Source organism: Pinus tabuliformis, chromosome 5_2, assembly GCF_031772625.1.
Source record: "Pinus tabuliformis cultivar Carrire ecotype Pingquan chromosome 5_2, CPIR1, whole genome shotgun sequence".
In the NCBI taxonomy this organism is placed as follows: Eukaryota; Viridiplantae; Streptophyta; class Pinopsida; order Pinales; family Pinaceae; genus Pinus; species Pinus tabuliformis.
In genome coordinates this window covers 534,949,202-534,960,963 of record NC_142306.1, presented here as the reverse complement: position 1 = coordinate 534,960,963, position 11,762 = coordinate 534,949,202, and positions in this window count along the sequence as shown.

Below are 11,762 nucleotides of genomic sequence, written 5' to 3'. Positions count from 1 at the left end.
TCACAGTCAATCAAAGATCAATCATAAGTGTCGTGCTTGTCTCTCACACTATTGATCAGTCATGTTGAGCATGTGTGTCTGGATGGTTTGAGTCATCTTGTCATCAAGTCATGTTGGTGTGTGTTTGCAATATCACATGTGCATATTTCACTCATTCACACACTTAGTCATTTTTCTAAAGTTTTGATGACTAGACTCCCCATTGATAGGTGTACCATCACCCCACCATCGACTTGATCAATTGCTACCCAAAACAGCACAGAAGCACCAAGCAAGTCATTTCAAGTTGCACTACCCACAAACATATCAATCATACTTCAAGCTTGTCGATTGGAGGATTTGACCCAGTAGCCACCCCAGGACTTATTTCCCTCAAAATTTGTGCAAAAGTTGCAGAGCTTGCCCACTCCGCTAGCTGGGAAAATTTTGCAGGCAAGCTAGACAGACACCCAGTTCTTGTCCCTGTCTGCCTCAGAAAATTGCACAATTTTTCTAGCCAATCCTCCTGACAGTCGACTATCTGCTCATCTAGAAAATTGCGCAGTTTTCATGAGCAGGCCCTCTACTGCCCAGTAGTCCGCTCAACTCAGAAATTGCACAGAGATGATTAGTAGACCAGCCTCCTAACCTAAGTGCATTTTCTATCGCCAGCAGCTCCCAGTAGCAGACTACTAGTTCCCTCCAGGAATTGTGTAGTTTCTGCTGCTAAGCACCCGACCAGCTGACTACCAATTCCCCTTGGGAATCGCATAGTTTTTGTTGCCAATGTCCTAGCCAGTTGATTGCCAGTTCCCCTTGGGAATTGCGCAGTTTCTTCTACTAGGCTCTCGACTAGTTCCTTCAAAAAACTACACAATTTCTGCCTGCTGATTCTCCATGCAGCACAACTTGTTCCTCCAGAAAATTACACAAATTTTGTTGTAAAACCCCCACTGCCCACTCGTTCTAGAAAATGCACATATTTTGTCTGCCCTGCCTCTCCACAGCCTGAATTGTTCCTCCAAAAATTTGTGCAGTGTTTCCTTCCAGCCGAGCCAGACCTCACAGACAATCACTGTCATCTCGGATTTCCCATCCTCATCACCCAGTGTCTCTTGTGCAATTGTCATCAGCATTTCCTGGAGCCATCATCTCGCCTCACAACATTGTTTCCTCTCTCGGTCACCTGCATCCGAAATGATGATTTATCATGGTAGATTAGAATTTTTTTGGATTTGATGTCATCTCATCATGAGTGACTATAGGTACAGGTACACAAACAAACATTGCGTGATGATGAATGGGATGAATGAAGGAGCACATGCAGAAGGACAAGTTCAACAACGAACGAATAAATGATGCATGAAAAGAGATGTTCTCACTAATGGATGATCATGCAAAGATGTGTTCGTAGCCAAAAAGAAGAGAAAACATGCAAGCTCATGGACAGACGGATGGACAAACATGCACCTTTCGCAAACAGATGAACCTTTCAAGCCTTCTAACATACAAGAAAGGAGAAATGTGAAAAACCAACATCAAGCTAACCAACGACCATCGAAGACTCCTCACACTTTTCCATGCAGAGGTGAAGCTATGACACACCATGAAGACATCCATCACCCAACAACACTACAGCTCGACATGCACTCTAGCATCAACACGAATGTACCAGCACTTTCATGTCGAGTCATGTCACCCACATCTCCACTATGGGCCATGTTGTCAAACAATGTAATGTAATGTGGAAGTCCAAGAGACCCACTTGTTGTACAAATAGTCATGTAAAGTCGAAGATTCATGGAATTCAAACAGTCATGAGGGTAGCCGAACAGCCACAAGGGTCAGTTTCACCCTTGGCTATAAATAACCCCTCATTTGTAAATGCAAAGGACTTTTCACCTCAAGTCCTCCCACATTGCCAAGAGAGTCTGTAATATTTCCTTTGAGGAGTAAGTAGTGGCTCCAATGCCTCTCACACGAGGTTAGTGATGTATGGTGTAACGATGTGTCTTGGAACTTTTGCTTAATTCAGAAGCCTACTAATAGGCCAGCACGTTTTCACACATGTATTGTAATTGTTGTAAGACTAATCTTTAACACTTGTGATGCATGTTGCTTTAACATGTGTTCTACATTTGAACTATTTCACTTGTTGTAATACATAATCTATTAATGGAAATGTGTTGTATATGTTGTTAACGTTGTCTCGCCCATGTAGACTACTCTCCCAAACATCAGACAGACCTTTCACATAAAACTTGTTGTAAACAATCGTTGCGCTCATGTGGACTAATCCACTGAGTGTTATACATGTTATCTTCCCTTATGTGTTGTGACGTCTGCATCCGTGTTGACTACTCTGCCAGAAGCTGTGTACATCCTATTGTATTGTTTGTTCCTAGCAGTGTTGGGAATACTCCCAATCGACTTGGAACTCACTCTCGCCCTCCCCCTCGATAGTGAAAGAACCATTGACACAAGTGACACTTACACTCACCAGGAATGTGAACCTCACTTCTCAAAGATGAAGCAAACCACTCTCCTATGCTGGCAAGCAAGAGTTGAGGAAAATCTTTAAGATAATGGCAACCGAGCCATCGTACCAGATGGGACCCCCACACTAAAGTGTCTTGGAACTTTCGTTTAATTTAGAAGCATGCTAACAAGCTAACACATTTTCATACATGTATTCTAATTGTTGTAAAACTAATCTTTAGCATTTGTGATGCATGTTGCTTTAACCTGTGTTTTGCATTTGAACTATTTCACTTGTTTTTAATACATAGTCTATTAATGTAAATGTGTTGTATATGATGTTAACATCTCGCCCGTGTAGACTACTCTCCCGGAAATCAGACAGTCCTTTCACATAAAACTTGTTGTAAACAACCATTTCTCTTGTGTGGACTAATTCTGGAAGTGTTATATGTGTTATCTTCCCTTGTGTGTTGTGACTAATGCATCCATGTGGAATACTCCACCGGAAGCTGTGTACATCCTGTTGTGTTGTGTGTTCCTAGCAGCGTTGGGACTACTCCCAATCGACTTGGAACTCACTCTCGCCCTCCCCTCGACAATGAAAGAACCATTGAAACAAGTGACACTTACACTCACCAGGCATGCGAACCTCACTTCTCGAAGACAAAGCAAACCACTCTCCTATGATGGCAAGCAAAGAGTTGAGGCAAATCTTTAAGGTAATGGCAATCGGATTATCATACCAAATGAGACTCCCACACCAAACGGTGTGAGGTCTAGTTGGGACTTCATATTGGGGTGATCCCCTGATTTTGGCGGATCTAGCACCGTGAACACCTTTGTACATATTTTGGACTATACCATATCATAAAACATTTAAAATATGCCATGGTATATATATATATATATGTGTGTGTGTGTGTGTGTGTGTGTGTGTGTGTGTGAATTTATATAGTTCGAAACTATGATATCTCTCTCTCTCTCTATAAATATATATATATATATATATATATATATATATATATATATATATATATATATATATATATATATATATATATATGAATAAAACTTGTTGTAAACAACCATTTATCTTGTGTGGACTACTCTGCCGGAAGTTGTGTATGTCCTGTTGTGTTGTGTGTTCCTAGCAGTGTTGGGACTGCTGCCAATCGACTTGGAACTCACTCTCGCCCTCCCCTTGACAATGAAAGAACCATTGAAACAAGTGACACTTACACTCGCTAGGCATGCGAACCTCACTTTTCAAAGACAAAGCAAACCACTCTCCTATGATGTCAAGCAAAGAGTTGAGGCAAATCTTTAAGGTAATGGCGATCGGATCATCATACCAAATGGGACTCCCACACCAAACGGTGTGAGGTCTAGTTGGGACTTCATATTGGGTGATCCCCTGATTTTGGCGGATCTAGCACCGTCAACACCTTTGTACATATTTCAGACTATACCATATCATAAAACATTTAAAATATGCCATGGTATAATATATATGTGTGTGTGTGTGTGTGTGTGTGTGGATTTATATAGTTCGGAACTATGATATCTCTCTCTCTCTCTCTCTCTCTCTCTCTCTCTCTATATATATATATATATATATATATATATATATATGAATTATAATATAATATATGATTTAAATCATATAAAATAATATATTTAAAAAAAATACAATTTCCACATAATATTCATCATGAACCAATAATTCCACCTTGGAGGACATTGGGCAATTTCACCTTCACACAACCAAATTAGAGAATCATGAAGTGAAACTTGTCATGGCCTCATTGGAAAAAAACTCAAGAATATTCACATCATGCTGACTGTACTGCCATGTCATCATTCTATCTTATTTTGCAATTTTTTTAGTTTTTTAGGAAAAAGAACAACAAGCCTTTTCTCCTTCATCCAGACTCAGTTTTCAGTTAAACAAATTGCGTTGTGATCGTCTTGACGAGACAGACACAGTTGTTCAGATTTCAACCCAATAATAGAACTTTGATTTTTGAGCTAAATACTGAGCACCTGATCAGTATCATTTATGTTGGTTTATCAGATACAGAAGAAAAGTTATTGGCATTGGATCATAATACAGGTAATGAGTATAGGATTTCTATGACTTTCATCCAAAGGGTTAGACTTATTCATAATGAATTTGAAGAAAAATGTGGTGGGGATAAGGCATAGGTTAGTTTAGAATTTCGGAAGGAATGTTGTATGGAAATAGGCTATCAAATTGAGGAAAAAAGAAATTCAAAATAAGACAAAGTACATTCTGATATATTCAGAAGCATTGACAACATTTTCCAGTTGGCATTTAGAGCTGAAGAGATATGGGAATTGATTAATGAGATTTTTATTATGTGGGAGAACATTGGAAGTAAAAACTAGAAGGTCAAAAAGTCTAAACCATTGATATGTAGTAGCATTAAATCAGGTCTTGAAATGAAGTAGCTTCCAGAAGATATGATTATCACACCTTGGAGAGCATTGCGAGGAGTGAATGATGAAAAACTTGTCAAAACAATATTATCTCATGTGAAGTCAGGGGAATTATCATTGGACAAAATGTGTGAGGAATTTCAAAAGTAAGTTTGTTGAATTAATTTTACTTATTTCTAGATTATAATTTTCTTTCAAATATAACATATTGTTTTTGGTAGTATTTGTTATACATATCATTATATTAATTATTATTTTTTATTTTATCTATTTAGTCAAAAGGTTTACATGAAAATACAAGAAAAAATGGTTAAATTGTTGAATAAAGATAGTTGGGATGATGTTGTACGCAACTACCCAGATTCAAGTTCTACATCAACACTAAAAGATTTCTATCTTGCATTTAAAAAGGTATGTTGATTTATACATTCATTTTTATTCATCTGCATACTATTTTTATTTTATAACTTATACATATATTTGTTTATTTTATTAAAGATGAAGAAGGATGAAAATGGAGCACTAGATAGTTTCAGAAGCTTTATTGAAAAAATTAAGATCAAAAGAGTGAGAAAGTAGCGTCTTAGTAATGTTGAACATGATCCAACTCTTACTCATTTCATTTGGAATGGTCTTGACACTATTCAATATCAAATAATACAAGGTGACTATGAAGACATTTCTAAACTCATACCTAAAAGGGATTATTCCCTAGTTATTGTAGATATTCCCCATGGTTTCAATATCCCAAACATTAACTATGATAGTGACCCTTATATTTATCAAGCTCTTAGTAAAGTGGTTGTAGAATTTGTGACATTTCATAAATACACACAATTGGCAATGTTATTGACAATCTTCAAGGGGAAAACAAACTCAAGGATGCAGCTTACATGGTAAGACGTTGAAATTGTATGTTTGATTAATGTTAAAAAATCATTTTCGTACAAGTTAATTGAACTTTTACTATTTCATGTTACAAGAAAAAGTCAAATCTTATTAACCATGAAGATCAACCAATTATAAGTGATTATGAGTTCATCCATATTGAAATTTGGACAAAATATGATAGCTATAAGTCCATGCTTCTTAATCTGGTAGATGGAAAGAGTCATAGCTAAGTACTAGTTTATGATGTTGTGGTAAAAAAACGAACATATGAAGATAAAGAAGCAAAAGGAGAGATAATTAACATTTATCAAAAACCACAGTCATTGATTAACTATCTTATAGACTTATGTTAAAATGAAGGATATTGGGTTCTGGATTTATTCTCAGGCTTAGGTAAGTTTTATTATATAGAATTGAATTTCAATATCTTCATTCTTAATTTATAATTTACTTCATTATTTCTTTTGTGCTTGATAATTAGGTACAACACTAGCATGTTGCCTACAAAAAGGAGGAAATTGCATTTCCATTGAAAAAGACCCATTACAGTGCAAATTTATTCAACAAAAAATTAATTCTCTTCAATTTCTTCCAAATGCAATGCAAGAAATTGGGTTGAGGAAAGGGGATTTTAATGAATCATGTGTGGAAAAAAATGCAAAGGAACCTCAACCACCATCAGATGGAATGATTGGCAAGGCATATATTGGGAGATTCACACACATTAAGGATCCACTAGAAGAGGAAAATGAGCAAAATGAAGCAGCAAATATTGTGGAAGAAGAAAATGATGAAACTTTAGAGGATGAAGAGTTTGGATTATGTGATATTATTGATTAAATTTAAGTTATGCTTGGAAATCAAGTTCATTTTTTGTAACTATTAATTAGTTATACTTGTAATGTTTTGACTTTGACATTTTATGAGAAGAATAAGTACTCAGTAAATGTTGTTATATGTTCAATATTTGTATTTTGTGATTTTCGCTTTAATTTTTATGTGAATCATTATATTTGGAAAAAATTTGTGATTATTATTATTTTTTAACATGAAATTCATAATAAAAACTATTATTTAACAATTTTTTGTTAATTTTTTCCTATAAAAATTGTGATTTTGACATGTCATTTCTAGCAAAAATGATCAAAATGTGTAAATTTTTTGTTATATTTATGTTCAAAATGTTTGTTTTTATGTCAATTATTAAAAATTATTGTTTTTTTAGAGACAATTATTTGATGTGTATTGAAAAATTAATTAACGATATATAAATATGTAGAATATCGAAACTTTAAAATATCGATAGTTTTCTTTGACTATGCAAAAAAATAAAGACCTCACTACAAAAAGAAAAACAAGAAAATATGAAGAAGAAGACTATAAAAATTGTTAAATTTAGAAAATAATTATTCACATTTAATACATTAGAAAATTTAAAGTCAAAAAATAAGCCGTTTTAAAAAAGGGCCTGATGCAGAATCAACACTTTTTAAAATTAGCATGCAAATCACTAACATTCTAAAAAATAATGTACATAAAAAAATTAAAGTGTCGAAAACTATGCTATATATATATATATATATATATATATATATATTCTTCATCACCACTTTTCAAAATCGATTGATTTTTTTACTACCTCAAAAAAAGGGTAATTGTATCAGTTCCCGTTTCAAAGTTTACGTTGTTTAATGGTGGGATACACAATAAAGCTTGAGGGTGGAGACGAAAAAATCCCTCAAGGATGGTGAAGGAATCCCGAGGCATCCAAGATCGGTTTGGTTTTGTGATCTCAGGACCAGTTTAGGTGAGATCACAGTATGATGAGGGTGGAGGCGGTTTAATATCTGGATTCCCTTGGATGTTTATGGATTAGTTTATCCCATGAGATCCCACATTCATGCTTGGAATATGCCATGAGAGTGATTGGCTGAAAGAAATATCTAGTTCATCCAATCTACAGTCAGGTGGAACATGGAAGTCTCGAACCTGGTTGATAATTTTCTATCATTAATAAAAGTTAAGTTTTGCTTGCTTTTGGTAAGGAAATGTACTACTTATTATGTGGATTTAATGGTTGTTCTCTTATGGTTATTTATTTGGTTATAAGTTGGTTATAAGAATGGTTTCATGATAGATCTTAGTCGTGGCTCTTTTGATGTTTTCACTCATAACTGAACGAATAATGAATGCAAGACCTCATTGGTGTTAATACAGCTAACAAGAGAAAGTAGTGACCCTTCTTGTTAAACCTCAACTAATTTTTCAATCCCTTATGTTTGGACTTGCATTCATGACATGTAGGTTTCATATCTACCAAGTGTTCGACAGAATGTTAGTTCTGGTTGGAGATGGTCAGGTCAAGTACTGGTTCCAATTTTTGGTTTACAAATATTGTATTCATGTCTTTCATGAGTTTTGGAAGTTTCATAGCTTTATGGGTAGAGGCTAAGCCCCATCCCTAGAAATTATCCTTAATTCTCGAAGTCATTAGCATAAAAAGGCCACATCCTCATTGGTGCATACCTATGGGAGCGACTGGGAACCCATAGTCACATGGAGGCCTTGGCAAGGGAGCGACTAGGGATCTAGGTCAGGGAAAAAGTGGTTTGTCTAAGGGGTTGGACACCTAGAGGAGTTTGGTTACTCCTAGAGGTCTTGTGGCACCTTACCGAAGTCAGTAAGGTCTTGTTGCGTCAATTCCTTTTCCTTAAGGTCATCTAGGAGGTTGAGTCATATCAAAGTAAGCCTTCATCTCATGTTCTTTGTGGGTGAGCCAGTGAAAGTGGGTAGATGTGAGAGGAGGCGATATTACACTTTGTGTACCTCTAAAAGCATTGCATTGAAAAAGTTAGCAATATGTTCCCAACCAAATAACCTCCTGTGCCACAAGGAAGAGGATCCCAAGGAACCTCCTCTGCAATTGGAAGTGCACAACCTTGGAACCATAAAGAGAATAAACCTGTAAAACAAATTTGTAGGATCCGTGGTTGAAGGACTCCCTAAAGAGAGCCTAATGACAAAATTAGACCATATGGAAAATGTACCAGAATATCAAACTTCACAAACCAAGACTGGACAAGGAAAGGAAATTCCAACAGGGTCCAAATTTTCAGGAACCACCAAGGGAAGGACTATAATGAACTCAAAGGAGGGTCCAGACCCAAAATTGTGTAAAAAAATGACCAAAAACATTGACCCAATGGAGAAATAACCACCATAAAATGAGACAGGAGATGACCTAAAGAGCTATCAATTAGTAGTAATTAAAACTCTATCAACCCCACTATTAAAAAACAACCCATGGCGAGTATGAAAAACCACAACAACCCAACTTGCAACACTAGTAAAATTAACCTAAACTAAATAGACCCAATAGATAAGATAATATAATGCTTCGAATAGAAGACAACGTTGATTGGACTATACAAACACCATGAAGAAAAGAGGGACTTGCAAATTTATCTACTATCCAATGAGCTCCCGACAACAATGTAGTACAATAGAGAACCAAGATTAAAGGAAGAAAAAATAGGGTAGTAAGCGATACCTCCACCTCGTTTCTCACAAAACAGAAGAGGGAGGTCATTGGGACCAATTTTCTTGACACTATCACTGCAATGGAACTATTGGGAAGTTCTATATACTTCTTCACCACCCTAAGACCCTAGCCATGAAAATATATGGCAGCTGAAATGTGAGGGAGGTGGCAGATGAGTCCTTTAGTGGTCAAATGTATAGAATGCAACTGCATGAATTCATTTGAAAATATGAACCATAATTTTCTCATTAATGAGCACTCACTGGTTTTCAGACTGAGAGGTAGAGGAATCCAATCTTCCCTTAGTAGGACATGTCATCTCCAAGCCTGCAAAGAGGTCTGAATTAACAAGAATTATACCACACATATCAATTGATGCACCATGTTGTGGGCATTTAATATGCATAAAATAACTAATATGAATACCTCCTAATGACAGACACTCCTGCCACACATGTGTTCTGGTCCGCCAGGAGTAGTGTTCCTCACCCTTCTCGAGGGCCATCACATTGTTGGCCACCCAGGTTTTACACATGTTCATGATTGCAATACCATATGGAAAAGCTTAACGTCGAAGCTTGTGACCAGGGTTTGGCATCAGATAAACCATTTTGCTGGGAGACACCCCCATCGGGAAAGAGTGAAGTGATGTTCATTCGCAAGAAAATGTGCACCTTATAATGTTAAGGGTTGGAATGAGGGTATCACATTATTTTATGAGGAAGTAAAAAGAGAGGGTGGAATTAATACTGGTAAGGAGAAGCCAAGAAATCTTAGGAGAGGAAGGGAAATAAGAAAATACTATCAAATTAATGTGTTTTTTTAGTTATCTACATGATATTTTGAATAGGGTTCATAATAAATATATGGTAATAAAATGTATTAATGAAGAAAACCAAATTAGTTTAAAATTAATTAACCAAAATTTTTAAGTGAGTTAATTAATTTAAATGAAAGAGAAGATTAATGGCGAGAAATCACTTGGAAAATGATGTCGTAGCTATTAAAGTTGTTTAGGACAAATATTAAAGTTGTTGCGTACCTACAACAAACACACTTCTATACTCTAATATACCATATATATGTGTGTGTGTGTGTGTGTGTATTCCAATTTGTATTAGAGTGGTTGTTCCTCTCCGCTATAGTCAAATTTTTTCATGATAATAAAAATTTAGAGGTTTTTGGCTCACCCTTTAATCAATTAGTTTAAATTTATTTTCCTAAGGGAAAATAATTTCAAGTCTCGTGGTAAAAAAAAATTCACAAAGAAAATAGTTTCCAAGTGCTTTTGAAATGTATATGTAGAAGTATTAAGTCAAACAAAGATTCTATAGTTGGCATAACTAGATTAAATTTTTATTTACATGGTGAAAAAGCTCTTAAAAAGGAAAACTTCCAAGTGCTTTCCAAGTTCAAGTGAACAAGTATTAATTCAAAAACAGATTCCATAGTTGGCATAAATAAAATGAATTTCCATGTGCATGGTGAGAAAAGGTAACTAAAAACAAAAGTTTTCAATTTTTTCAAAGTACAAGTGAGAAGTATCAATTCTATCAAAGTCTTCCATAGCTATGTAGTTGTAAAGTTGTCACTCAAATGGATTTATCTCAAGTGGTCAATGAGAATGATTGTCATCCTCCCTACCCACATTCAATTCTTGCAAGTGATATGTTGAGAGGATGAAGGTGTGTTATCTGAAATTAAAAAAAAAAAAAAAAGAGGAAGTAATGAACGTAATCCCTTAGTTTCAATCAAGATAAAAGTGAAGAAAGAAACTTATTGAAGGCTAAAAGATAAGGTCAATCATTATTTATAAATCCAAGTCAAGTTTTGGCTAAAAGTAATATAGAAAGAATTATAAAGTATAAGTGAAGAAAGAATCTTAGTGTGATGAGTAAAAGAAAAGGTCAATCATTATTTTAAATTCAAGTTAAATTTTGTTGAAAAATAACATATAAATAATTATACAGTGTGCCAAGTTATTTTAAATCTAAAAAGTGAAGAGGTTAGTTAATACTTGTAAGGATGTATCCCTTAAAAGTTATATGAAATCACTTTGAAAAATAGATTTTTTTTCCTTTTTGTATGTGTGAATTGGGAAAACTTCATATCATTTTTCATAGAAAATACATAGATATGCCATTGTGAATGTTGGTACTAGACCAATAGCATAGTATAATGTATTTAAACCACATAAAATATTTGAACATAATGACAAAAAGTAAAAGGTAGAATTTTTTTTGTAGAAATGTTTGTTGCACTTTAGAGGTTTACTAAAAATTTGAAATACTACATCTCCTATAATTGTAGCATAGTTGCTACTAATACGCATAACAAAAATAATCATAAATAATAGTTATTTACAAGGTGAGTCCGCCAATATGGTGTCAAGGAATTTACTTTCCTTCTA